The sequence below is a fragment of the Diachasma alloeum genome, unplaced genomic scaffold (assembly GCF_001412515.2).
Source record: "Diachasma alloeum isolate Michigan unplaced genomic scaffold, Dall2.0 Dall_scaffold_00180, whole genome shotgun sequence".
Lineage (NCBI taxonomy): Eukaryota > Metazoa > Arthropoda > Insecta > Hymenoptera > Braconidae > Diachasma > Diachasma alloeum.
In genome coordinates, this window is record NW_021680346.1 from 2221472 (window position 1) to 2235835 (window position 14364).

General features: G+C 37.5%; 1 protein-coding gene across 1 annotated transcript in view; it reads left to right on the forward strand.

Moving 5' to 3' along the window:
- Window positions 1-14364, forward strand: part of LOC107045552 (putative polypeptide N-acetylgalactosaminyltransferase 9) — a 221374-nt gene that overhangs the window by 29866 nt on the left and 177144 nt on the right. The window contains exon 2 of the mRNA XM_015267857.1: window positions 539-730. The gene's annotated coding sequence lies outside the window, so the exon portion shown is untranslated. The remainder of the gene's footprint in view (window positions 1-538; window positions 731-14364) is intronic.

Below are 14364 nucleotides of genomic sequence, written 5' to 3' on the forward strand. Positions count from 1 at the left end.
CAACTGCGTGAAACACACAGTAGTATGAAACTTCAACTGCGTGAAATACACAGCAGTATGAAAATTCGGCTGCGTGAAACACACAAACTTCACGCATGCGTGGAGTGTATGGAGTGTACGGGAGTGATTCACGCAATGGTGCGAATAGTCACGGCCATATATTTTTCTACCGAATTTCCTAGCTTTTTTTTTTACATAAAATTGTTCCTTGCATCTCGGCAAATGGTGTCAGAGCGATGACTGACGTTCATGAATAGTCAAATGTGTTATCTACTCCGGTACTCGACTGACAATCTATCAGACTATTTATATTTCGTTAACCTTATTTCGACTATGTACATTCGACGTAACCAACTGTCGACTTCAGTACAGCGCGGATAGAAAAGCTGAAACGATTTAGTTGCTGTAAACGAATTGTGGTAATAGTTGAGAAGCCTTGTCAACAGAAACTAAATCCTTTTATATAAGTGTCGGTTTTTCTCATGTCAATCGGCGTGAGGCTTCTCAGAGTTTTCAAATGAGTCATGATTCATTTCAGTGCGGAGACTGTCATCAACTGGTTTTTTGTGGTGTGTCATATCGCGCTGGGAATCGATGATTCTGTCGGTGATAGATGACAATTGCCTGGATTCATGCTGGTGGACCTCGTTCGCAGTCAACTTGAGGGACGAGGATACATTGGAGGCCGTTATTGAGGGTCTGTTGGAGTCTGCCAGGGAGTGCTGAATCGGTAAGTTCATGATCACTGAATCACATCATTACTTTCGAGTGGAACTGCTCAATCGATTCAGAGTTGATGAATCCGTTATTACGATGTTGGCCAACAACAGATGACAGTCTTGAAGTCTGACAGTCTTCAAGCCTGCAATGTTTGACATTCGGAATGAAACGAGATGATGATAGTGAAACCATGTAAATGGATTTACAGAATCTGTGGATGTTGCCAGAATTAACCGCATTGGATCCAAATGTTCTGTCTTCGTTGAGGAGTTTTTCCTCCTCTTTCTTGTTTTTTACCGCGTGCGCCCATCCTGTGTCCACACAACCCCCGGATCCAATTTCCAAAAGTTAAACTTTTCGAAACAGGGACTGAGTAATGAGACGTGTGCCAACGTGAATTTCGAAGATTGAAAGAGAAAATTGGAGTTGGTGAAGTGTTGAAAAATAATACAGGGCATGATTGAGCTTCTTTGGATTATTGTTGAACCATGAGAAGGGGTTTATAGAATCTGCCGATGTAGTAAAAATGTAGAAGTTTGTGGAAATGGATATGACGTAGTTGCGATGTCGATTCCAATGAGAAATCAACGTGATTAAATAGATGATTTATTTGTTGATGAGATGAGTTGTCAGTGACTATTTGGTTACATTGATGTTCAGGTACAACATATGTAATTTAGAACACATCATTGATCAAAGTAGAAAATTCTCAATTGAATCGAGACTGTGAGGGTGGTTGGATAATCGTTTGGTAATCGTGAAGTGAAATGAAAAGATAGAGCGCTGAAGCCTGGATATGAGGGCGTCCTTGTGTGTGTCCTAATATTGTTCCTGATGCAAAGATAATTCTCATTCTCTGTGAGCAATTTATATTTCGGCTCGATGTCGAGTACTCTTGCAGTCACAAATGCAGTCATCACGTTCTATTCAAATATTTTTCTTTCCCTAATCCTTTATTGTGATGTTGGGTTACAATGCATGGTCGTCTTGATCATTCCGATGAACGCTAACAGGAGGATAAATACTTCCAATAGCTTCCACTTAGATAAACATCTCTCCAACGTCATCAATTTTTCCCACCACAACTGGAGACAAATTCTCAATTTCAATTTTTCCTTTCGGTGAATTATCCTCTTGTTGATATCTCGAACTTGCTACGAATAACCCAACATTAATGGCATATACTTCGATATAAAAACACCCACCGTCGTTCGATATCCGCAGGACATTTCGGTTTCACCGTAAAATGAATGCTCGTAAAACCACCGTGGATTTCAGATCGAAATTTACGGCAGCCACTTTGCGAAACTTTCATCATTCCGCGGCGTATATAACCCTCAACTCATTTTGAAGATCCGATGCTATTGGCAAACAGTTGAATCGTCCGGAAATGTAATCGTAGACAGTCATTGCCTACTTATTTACGCTCAATGAATGATGTGAAACGTCCGCAGTAGAACAGTCGTCGGGAATGCTGTCATATAATGCCCACACCGAGGAAGTCTCCTCGTTCACTTGGAAGACGAGTCTTTTCACGTAGTTTATTTGATACTCCTTGTAAAAGAAAAATACCAACAACACTCGAAATGACTTCCGATGTTACGCGGAGTGAAGGCAGTTTGATTTCACCTGAGGTACGGCTGGAAGATTTTGTCGACATGGGGTCGTAATCAGGAAATCGAGATGAGAAATCGCTGCTCTATCAGCTGCTGCGTCAAGATTAAGAGCCGATAACCGAGTTTCGTGTGTTTGTTTTCGATTTTGCGCCGTTGAGAATTCTCTGCTGAAATTTTCGGTATATTTGTTGGAAATTTTTATCGTGATTCTATATTCCTTTTTTCAATTAATTATTTATAATCATTCTCATTGAAAAAAGCAATACGACTGATGAGAATCATATATCCCAATTTATCAGCTGTTAAATTTTCATATCACAATAAATGATTTGCTCATGTTCTAATTCCTATGCTCACTGAATAAGATTTTAATCATAATTACAATTCAATTCCTTTTAAAACACACTTTAGGGTGTGAATTTCTGGAATTCAATGTTTGCTGATAGTGTGGTAAAAGTGCCCGTCCACACTGTTATCAATTTTTAGTTAGTCCACACGGTAATTCAATTAATCTGTTGTTCATCTCATCAATATAATTCCGTGCTTAGAATATTGTCATCTCGTGTTTTCAGCACCAAATCAAAAATTAAAACTTCATTTGGAATATTGAATCACAGCTTTTTTTTATTCATATCAGAAATTTCTTATTTGGATATTAACATTATCTGTTCAAAGTGAAAAAATTGATCATCATTTTCACTATATTGCATTCAGATTCTCCTATCCTTAACGTCAAAAATGTGAGATAAACTCATAATTCTAGCTATTAATTTTAATCAACTTTGTTCGAAGAAAACCTCAGTAAACGCAATATTAAGAAAGTAGAATTATTCTATTTTCCTCTGACCTAAATGATTTGGGCAATTATGATTCGTTTATTCATGTTTCATAGAATGGTATCAATTCTATTTTGTTCGATAGGCGAGCTTCATGAAAATTCGCCGCAAGACGATTGCACTCATGATTGAACCGCTTTACTTTCTCCATTCGCTCGAGATATCCGCCATGCTCGCGTTCTCATTTTCGATTCGAGATATTTCCCCAGCTTTCTTTTTTCATCTGTGAATAAAAAGATGGCAATTAAAACTGTCGTGCATTGTAAACCAACATTATGTTAGAGTATTAACTATTCTCTTTCTTCGGAATTCGATTTCTCCACGAATGCAAATGTAGATAAACTGTGGAACGTTTCAATCAAAATTCTCCGGTGTTTATTTTTCCAATACCAAAATATTGGAGCGAAGGGGAACAAATAATGTTGGGTCTTCGATATTCAACGAAATGAATCGATTTGTGGATTGTTCCGGGGCTCTTGCTTTAATTAATTGCCATTCAGTGGCTGCATACATGTATTGCGGTGAGAGACAGTCGCACAGGATGGAATTCCGCATTCTCCATAGTCGAGTGGGCAAAAGGAATACACAAGCATGTGGGGTTATTTTAATTCTATTACGGGATTGCGGGTAAAGGAGAGTATGCCGCGGAGTTAATTAAAAAGTAACGAGTGACATCGAGTGAGTTTTTCTGTGAAGTTGGAGGACTTTATCGTCATTATTAGAATTTCCAACATCACATCTTCCTTTGTCACCCTTGGACGTAGGATTACGAGAAATTTCTCACATTCAGGATTTTTCTCAATCAAATGGTCATTCGAAAACGACAAATTTTTCAGCCGAAAAATGATAGGTTCATTTCAAAAAATCTTTTGTTGTGTTGAATCAATTTTTCAACAGAGCTTATTTTTTCTCTCAGTTTGGAACAAAACGGATTATTTATTTATTTATAAACAGCAAATGTTTGAAAAAATAATAATTCTGTGGAAAATGTAGTTTTAAAGTGCTTAATCTATACGGAGAAAATTATTTGGTGAATTTCAACATCTAGATGTTGAAATTCACTAAATAGTTGTTGAAATTTACTAACTAGTTGTTCAAATTCACCAACTAGTTGTTGAAAAAAAAAGAATTATCAACCCATTACTAAATTTCGACAACTAGTTGTTGACATTCAACAACTAATTGTTGATATTCAACAACTAGTTGTTGAAGTTCACCAGCTAGTTGTTGAAATTCATCAACTAGTTGTTGGAGTTCATCAACTATTAGTTAAAGTCCACCAATTGGTTGTTGAAAAAAATGAATTATCAACCCATTATTAAATTTCCACAAGTGCTTGGTAATTCATTGTTTAGATACTTGAATATTCTTAATACTGTCGATCTCAAAGGGTCAGTAGGATAAAGAGATAGGCAATAGTTGATGCAGTTGTGATGGGGCGGAACTGTTGACCACTCGCCTGCCTCGGGGTTTCACGCGGTTGGCATCACACACAGTGTTTCATATATGTAACACGTGCATTTATATGTCCTATCGAGTGCATGTACACGTGTGCAGATAACTGGTATTCCTGTGTAGTTAACATTGGTGGTCGATGGCCTCGGTGAGGCCGTCTACTTATTCACCATTGATCCCATCTAATCATGCGACCCAGCCTTTGAAGACAAATCGCTGCCCTCAGGTTACTGTCTACCTTCTCAAAACAACTTTGAAACTAATGCCGATGGATTTATGGCCGCTCTATGCTAATGCGGTCAATGGCTCAGTCAGTGGTACTTAACCTTGAAGTTCAACTGGTTTTAGTGGTTTTGAGGGCGATGAAATCGCAATTACTCAGAATGTCACCGGATCCTTTGACGGGTCTTCCGTGAAACCAGAGAAAATTGTTGGTTTCCTGCTTCATTTATCGGCATTTTGATGAATTTATTATCTCGGGACTTGATAATTCCGCGTTGATTAATTCAATCGGAGTCAATGGCGCTTTAATCTCTGTGGGATAATTAATTGAGAATTAATGACATCGCTCAAAGTCAACTGCAGTCATGGAATCATGTTGCGTGATGCTGGAAGGCTTTTATCCAAGAAAAACAAACTTTATTTTGAGACTTATGATCTCTGTGGGGATATTCAAGTAGTGTGAGATTTATTTAAGGGAAATTACAAACTTGACAGAAGGAAATTAAATATCTTTCACAAAAATTAAATTTTTGTCGTTATCATCAGAAATATCCCTAGAAGAATTCGAACTGTTGGCAGGAAAAAATATAATCTATTGTCGACAATCAATTCATCTGAGAGAACTCCATAGGTTTATACCACAGAAAGAATACATTGACGAGGAAAGAATTTTTTTTTTCCAAAAAAACTTGTCCCCTCGAAATTATTTAGTTTGGCCAATAACACAGTTATCGGCAAGAAAATTGTAGTTTCCTCTTGAAATTATCATTTGCTCCATGGAAATTATAAGTGTTTATTGGACAAAGATATACACTACTCAATAACATTCACTTGATGAAACCGGAGCCTCATATAATTCTCTGTAGGACGGATTTATTTACCCGAAAGACAAATGTCTCACGAGAACAATTACTACTACGAAAATTATCATGTTTTGGTGGAAACTTTCTTTTTTGTCCACAATTGAATTGATTCAACACGACAAAAGATATCTTCAGGGGGAATATGTCTAATTTTTTCTCTCGACGAGACTTTCGAAACTCTCAACTTAAAGTAGCTCTACCCTTCGGCCGGGCTACGCTGTACTTTTGGATATTTTCAGTTTTTAAATTTTTCAACTGAATTGCATGGAAAAAATTTGAAAAAATTCATACCCAGTCAGTATTATCTAAATTAAATTTTGCAAAATATTGATATTTTTTCAAACATTTCCCTCTTATAAATAAATAATAAAACTTGTTTGCAAACGGTGGATTATTTTTTATGAGGTGTCAAAAAAATTCTTGATTTTTTCACATCTAATGAAAAAAAATTCAGATTTTAATCTTTGATTACAATGGAAATTTTAATTTTCACATAAGACACTGGGTTAAATGCTGATTTTTAAACATTTCTTCTTTGAAAAACCAAAGCGATAATTAAATTGAGAAAAATTAAAATTCCGAATCTAATCGAGTTTTCTGCAAAGCTTTCAATAATCTTTGAATTTACCGTAAGGGTAGAACTACTTTAAGACTTTCACGCTTCAAATTAAAACCTTCGAAATCTCGAATTAAACTCTCACTTTTTGGGTGTTGAAATCCCATCTCCCCGCAATCACTGAAATCAACTCTGTAAACACGTGGTGTCACCTAATCACTTCATAACCACATTGTTCTGATCATGAGAAAACAAGGAGCCGAGTGAAGGTGAAATTTCTTCGCCGGCAGTTGTAGAGTACGAGCATCAGACTCAACTGCTGCGGGCGGAAGTTGCCTTCTCGGGCGCCTATTCACGTGCTTTTATGTCTCAAGGTCGTCGGGATTGTACACGCATGATGAGAAAGGCATCCGGTATAGTAGGCGGTTGGTGGGAAAGGTTCGGATTCCTTCGGAGTTATGTAAAACGAGGCGCAAGTGTTATCCGGAGGTGTGCTTAGGTCGCTGAGTTAATTTCTCATTACTTCTCCTGCTAATCCTCCGCAAATATGAGGATTTGAATGAGTTTGCACGGATTGTTTGTCCGAGATGGAGAGAAAAATAAACACACACGTATGTGCTGATGAGACTCGGAAAAATCTTGACCTGGAGAAATATGCGTTGTCGTATCGTCCAGGGCATGCGAAAAATGCGAGACAACGTGACCGGCGAGCAGGAAGAGACTCGAGAATTTTGAATCACGAAATAGTGGACGATTGCGAAGGACGAAAGAGAATAATGCATTCATCATGGGAATTTGAAACATGCAGGATGTCGGGAATCTTGGAGATGATAAGGCGGAGACGAGGAAATTCTTCAATCCGAGAATATTATTCTTCATTCGAAATAGACCAATTTGTTTTGTTGGAGCAATTGATGGAATTTAAACCCTAAATTCATCGCAGATACTAGTGATAAAATGAGACGTGTTTTCCACCTGGAAAGCAAGAAATTTAAGATTTTTCGTCTGTATTTTCCCAGGGGGTGAAACGGAAGGGGAGTCTCATTGTTATCGAGCCTTGAATCAATTTCTAAGCACGAAAATTTTTAATTTTCCAGTAACTATTCTAGTGTGCATTTGAACATTTCTTGAATATTAATTTTTTGTCTGATTGATTTTTTTCCCATCACTTACGAGTGTCAAATTATTTTTATTGGATGTTTTTATAATTATCTATCTATATTACAACATCGACTTTTGGTGACAAAAATTTGGTACTCAAAATTAAGACTCTACAATTGAGGATCACAAGGGTCAAAATAATGGTCATGAGGGTTAGAATAAGGATCATAAGGGTCACGAGGGTCATAAGGATCAAATTAAGGGTTACAAGGTTCAGATTAAGGGTCACAAGGGTGAGATTAAGGATTACAGGGGTCAGGTTAAGGGTCGTAAGGGCAGATTAAGAGTCACAAAGGTCGGATTAAGGGTGACGGTAAGGTTAAGGGTTATATGGGTCAGATTAAGGGTCATGAGCACTATAATGAGGGTCATGAGGGTCTGAATAAGGATCATGAGGATAAAAATACGGGTGAGAAGGGTCAGGTTGAGGTTCACAAGGGTCAGATTAAGGGTTACAGCGATCAGATTAAGGGTCACAGGAGTCGGATTAAGGGTTGTGAGGAACATATTAAGAGACAAGGGTCAGATTAAGGGTCACAGGGGTCAAATTAAGGGTCATGAACGTTATAATGAGGGTCACGAGGGTCTAAATAGGGGTGATGAGGGTCAGATCAAGGATTATATGGGTCAGATTAAGGGCCATGAGCTCTATAATGAGGGTCACGAGGGTTTGAATAAGGGTCATGAGGATCAAATTAAGGGTTATAAGGTTCAGATTGAGTCGTGAGGGACAGATTAAGAGTCACATGCATCAGATTATGGGTTATATAAGTCAGATTAAGGGTCACAAGGGTGAGAATAAGGATTACGAAGGTCATATGGGGGTTGGTGAGCGGAGCGAGCCGGGGGCGTAGCCCCCTAGTTTGCATCATTTTGACTTTATAAACTAATATAATATTTTGTGCTCTAATTTCCTCACTAATTTCCCTTGATTTACCAAAACATTTCGAATTGAAAAACTCAATCATTCCCCAATCGATGCATCATTAATAAATCCAACAATATTAAATAAACCAAATGAACATTGACAACTGTCGCACCTCGTTATCATCCCTCCTAGTGATTTATAAAGCAAACAAAAAAAATAACAGCGATTTATGCAGTTCATCGTGCCATAGCTGATGCATTTTTTCCCAATGTTGACAGAATCAATTTTGGTTCAATGCATTCGGAGCAGTGGGGGTGGGAGAGTTTACTTTTTATGTTTGTTTCGACTATGACATAAAAAAAAATCATGCGACGCAACATCGACGGGTTTATCGTCCTCTCCACTCGGCGAGAGGAGGCCAGAGTGGAGAGATAAATCTATGGCATTTTTTTTTCTCGTTAACGATTAAAATACGCGACAGTCTGGAACACAATGCGGAATTCCGACGATCCGCCCCATGAGCAATATCGTCAACCTATTGGTTGAAGTTGTATGGGGTTATGGGTTATTGGTGATTTCCTATTTTGACTTTACGATTTTGTTGAACGAGCCAACAATTCTCGTTGGATCGTCAGGTATCGAGTGGGAGGAGTTATTGATTGATTTTAACGCGCGGACGTTATAGCGGATTTTATCCTCACGTCTGGGTTCTTTTGGGATATAATACTGGAAAAAATAACTTATCGCATGATATTTCAACTCGTTACGCCCCCTGTATGTACGTGATCTTTTTTTTTAGTTTTTTCGAAATTTTCTTAAAAGGGATTAATCGAATTTCTTCAATTTTTTTTATGAATATAGACTTTAATAAGCTTTATTCATTGACATTCAATTTTTCATACAGATTCAAAAAAATCGATTTTTTTCCAAAAATCGATTTTTTAACGATTACTCAAAAATTTGTCATCAAAATGGAATTAGTCACGGCTCAAAAAATTGATAACAATACCCTCTTGACTCTATCAGAATATGAAGGGGGTCGCACAATTCGTTGTTGAGTTATAGCACATTGTTTATGCGATTTGAAAGAGAAAATCGGTTTTTTCATAATTCCTGAAAGAATCATCAGTAATAGCAATTAAATCAGGACTTGAAAAGTATATTTCAATGGTTTCTTAATCAAGTTGAAAAATGGTGAGAACAGCATCATTGCTTATCAAGTTACACAATACCGTCATGACCTTTTTATATCAAAATCTCTATCTCTATTGAACTCAGGTACCAGTCTATTATGTTGAATACTTATTCATACTGATTCATGGTCCCGACTAACTTCTGACTGAACCTGAGTTAAACTCTGGCTAAATCCTGAATAAACCCTGGTTAAATCCCGGCTATACACTGATTAAACCTTGATTGAACCTTGAGTAAACCCGGACTGGAAACGAATTCGAGTCTTGAGAGGGTCTGAATGTAGAATTATTTGACAGAACGAAATAATGCGCAAATATTTGATAACATTTCAATTGATGATAGTACTATGACATGAAAAAATAGCAGAAGAGAATAGAGAAATAAGAATTAGAAATTTTATATCCTCTGGTCTTGTCCAAAAATTTTCCGTAAACTCCATCATATTCATCAGCCAACTCCACTGTTCCGCGATTCCGATCAGCTGTGGATACAAATCACAAGACAATGGCTAAACCGCAGTGACGCAGGATCGAGCGAGCCTGAATTCGTTGTATCTATGCATTGAATAATTGCCCATAGAAACGTGTTTGGCCATTGTCTGAAAGAGCCCTCCGAGTCTCTGACTGAGTGTTTGTAACAGCGTGTAGCTACCAAAAAGCCTCGTGTGTTGTCCCAAAGATAGTCGTGTGTGTGTCCATATCACCTGTATCACCACAGCCGGTGTACGTTTGATCGATGAATGCCAAACCCACCCCAACAGTTTTGTTCCAAACATCTCATCCTCCAGTTTACCCCTCCCATCCCACGTATTTGCTGGCACAAATCGGTCACATACTGCCATACGAACACCATACAGTATTTTCTCGTGAATTGATGACTGTTATTTCATGAAAAATGAACCCAAAATCCTTTCAAATGTTTCAGAATTTCAGTCGTGTAGCGTGAAATGATGTAACATTATTTATCACGAATGAAACTCAGTGGAATTTACAGTTTTTAGACTTTATATTTGATCGAATGATGAAAATCACACTTTTTTTTCAATTTCATTTTAAATTCTTCTTTATTAACAATCGATCTCTCAAATTTCCCAAATAAAAATTAATAATGGGAGAATTCTTTTATCTTCTCGATGATTTCGGAGAGAAATATCCACCAAATCAGTCAGATATTACCACACCAACACCACGCAGTATTTCGTTCTGAATTGATGGCTGTTATTTCATGAAAAATGAACCCAAAATCCTTTCAAATGTTTCAGAATTTCAGTCGTGTAGCGTGAAATGATGTAACATTATTTATCACGAATGAAACTCAGTGGAATTTACAGTTTTTAGACTTTATATTTGATCGAATGATGAAAATCACACTTTTTTTTCAATTTCATTTTAAATTCTTCTTTATTAACAATCGATCTCTCAAATTTCCCAAATAAAAATTAATAATGGGAGAATTCTTTTATCTTCTCGATGATTTCGGAGAGAAATATCCACCAAATCAGTCAGATATTACCACACCAACACCACGCAGTATTTCGTTCTGAATTGATGGCTGTTATTTCATGAAAAATGAACCCAAAATCCTTTCAAATGTTTCAGAATTTCAGTTGTGTGCCGTGAAATGATGTAACATTATTTATCACGAATGAAAATTAGTGGAATTTACAGTTTTTAGATTTTTTATTTGATGGAATGATGAAAACGACACTTTTTTTTCAATTTCATTTAAATTTCTCTTTCATTGACAATCGATCTCTCAAATTTCTGAGATAAAAATTGATAATGGGAGAATTCTTTTATTTTCTCGATGATTTCAGTGACAAATATCCACATTTCGTTGTGAATTGATGGCTGTTATTTTATGAAAAATGAATTCAACATTCGTTCAAATGATTCAGAGTTACATTCATGCATTGTAAAATGATATAACATTATTTATCAGGAAAAAAAATGTCGAATCAAGTTTTCAGACTTTTCATTTGATAAAATGAAGAAAATGAGCCATTTTGTTTTCTATTTGACATGAAATTTCTCTTTGTCTTTATTTAATGTCACAAGTTTCTTAAGCAAAAACTATAATATAATAATTTTTCTCGTTTTTTCGAATTGATGGCTGTTATTTCATGAAAAATGAATCCAAAATCTTTTCAAATGTTTCCGAATTTCACTCACACTGTTAAAAATTTTCGTTTGAATTTCCCGTGTCAAATCCTGGAAAATTTTATCGTGTTTAATTTCCACTGAACTTCTAGGAAATAGTGACATTGCGAAATCAAATATTCCATGAGTTTTCGGTTCAAATGATCTGAAAATCAATAAAATACTCCATTTTTCAGTTAAATTAATTCGTAATAATTCAGAAAAATCGGGAAAATTAAAAGAAAAATTGAAAATTCATGTCATTGTGTTTTTGAATATTCATGTTTCATTGAGAATTCAATGAAGTTGTGAAATTTCCATCTCACTCACACTGAAAGTTCATGAATTTCCTTGAATTCTACCTAAGACTTGAAATTTCATAACCATTTTTTCTTTAAATCCGATTCAATGGCACTATCACGTAAATTACTATCACATTTTCCATGGAATTTCAAAAAAATTTCAACAATGCCATGAAAAAAAGTAACATTATTCATCAAGAAAAAAAATTTCCCGAATTAAAATTTTTGTCTTTCTATTTAATAAAATAGTAAAATGCGACGTTTTTTTTTTCAATTTCACATGAAATTCCTCTCCCTCAACACCCCATCTCGCGAATATCTCAAACAAAAATAATAAGTTGAGGATTTTTTCATCCTCTCGAATACCCCGTAGATAATTTTCCACTCAGCAAATTAAAAATTGTTTTAATATCCACCTCGTCGACGAGCTTTTATCCCAGCCAAAAAAAAATCATAATAATGAACATAGACGAACGAGTCGGATGGCAGCAGGTACAGAGACACCAACTCAAGTGTACCAGGAAAAAGGTGTAGAAAGGATGAGCTTCTCCAGTTCTCTGGATGCCAGAAACAGAGAGGGAGAGAGAAAGAGAGAGAGAGAGAGAGAGAGAGAGAGAGAGAGAGAGAGAGAGAGAGAGAGAGCGAGAGAGAGGCGCGTGGTTACGAATTCACAATGGCATTGTGCACCAATCTCTCACCCCTCTATATAACTTACTTCCCTTTTATCCTGGGCACATTTTTTACCCGTGCTTTCTTTTCTACCTCTGTGCTTCTCCACTCATCTCACTTTCTTCATTCTTCCTTTTACTCTATTTTACTGGTTCACTCGCGTATCTACTCACAGCGCCCCGGTACTCGTCCGCCCGTTCCGCCATTAATGGTTTCCGTTTCCGGTGTCTCAATCTCACACTCATGGCATTCTCTTCACCACCTGGGGAGGCTTTGTGTATTATCATTTGCCGACTCATTGGTGGTGGATTTTCTCCTAGGTTCTGCATTAACAATTGTCATTTTTCTTGCACGACGAGTAGGAATTTATATGAAATGTTTCTGAGTTGGAATTTAAATCCATGAGGCAGTCCCCTTCACATGACCTCGTAGGGCCCTTGCACGAGCTTTATGTGGTCATAAGGCCCTCGCATGACCTTAATATGGCACACGAGGCTCTTATATGACCTTCATATGGCCCATAAGGCCCTCATATAGCATTGATATGGTCCATAAAACCCTTATATGACCTTAAAACGACCTAATCAGGCCCTGGAAGAGTTTTTTGTGACCCATAAGGCCCTCACATGACCCATAAGGCCCTTATATGACTTTCACATGACTTTCATATGGCCCATAAGGCTTTTATATGACCCATGAGGACTTTGTGTGACCTTCATCGGACCTATAAAGTCTTTATATGACCTTAAAATTACTTGAAAAGGCTCTGGAATATTTTTTTATATGATTCGCAAGGCCCTCAGATGGCTCATAAGGTCCTGATATAGCATTCTAATGTCCCATAAGGCCCTTATGACGTGCACATGACCTTTATATGGCCCATGAGGCCCTCATAGAACCTTTATATGGCTCATAAGGCCCTTATATAGAATTCATGTGGTTCATGAGGCCTTGATGACCTTTATATGGCCCACGAGGCTTTCAGGTTATGTTTATATGGCCCATAAGGCCCTTATATAGCATTAGTATGGTCCATGAGATCTTCATATGAACTTCATACGGTCCATAAGGTCTCTATATGACCTACAAAGCCCTCAGGTCTTTTTTATGATCCATAAGACCCTCATAGAACCTTACTATGACCAATAAGGCTCTTATATAACCTTCTCATGACCCATAAAGCCCTCATACGACCTGCATAGGGCCCATTGAGCCTTTATATGGCCCATGAGGACCTCATATGACCTTTATATGACCGCCAAGGCCCTCATATGACCTTCATATGACCCGCGAGGCCCACATAAGGCCCTCATATGGCCTTCACATGCCCCGTCATCCCCACACGAGCTTGACCTCTCAATTTTTCCCATTATGTAAAGCCATTATGGGTCATTAATTCACTCGGGCTGTACATCAATCCAGTTAATCTCTCACCCAAATACACGTCAATCACTCAATCGCTTATACCGATAGTCAGAAATTTTCCCGAGTGATTACCGTCAATCACCATTAAAACTCTTTCCCTTGGTCCGCGGAAAGTTATTCAACAGTTGTCTCAGAATTCCGATAACGAAATTTGCATTCTTTATTATTCTGTTCGAAAACACAGGGGTAGCCTCAGCTTTCTACTCTGTAGTTCGGCCTTTGTCTCCTCTTCTGGTTTAATTAGCCCTCACCAAGTTCGATTAGACAATCGCTTTAGTTTCTGCAGAAAGAACACGCTGTTCTCCTCTCCCCCCCCCCCCCCCCCCCCCCCCCCCCCCC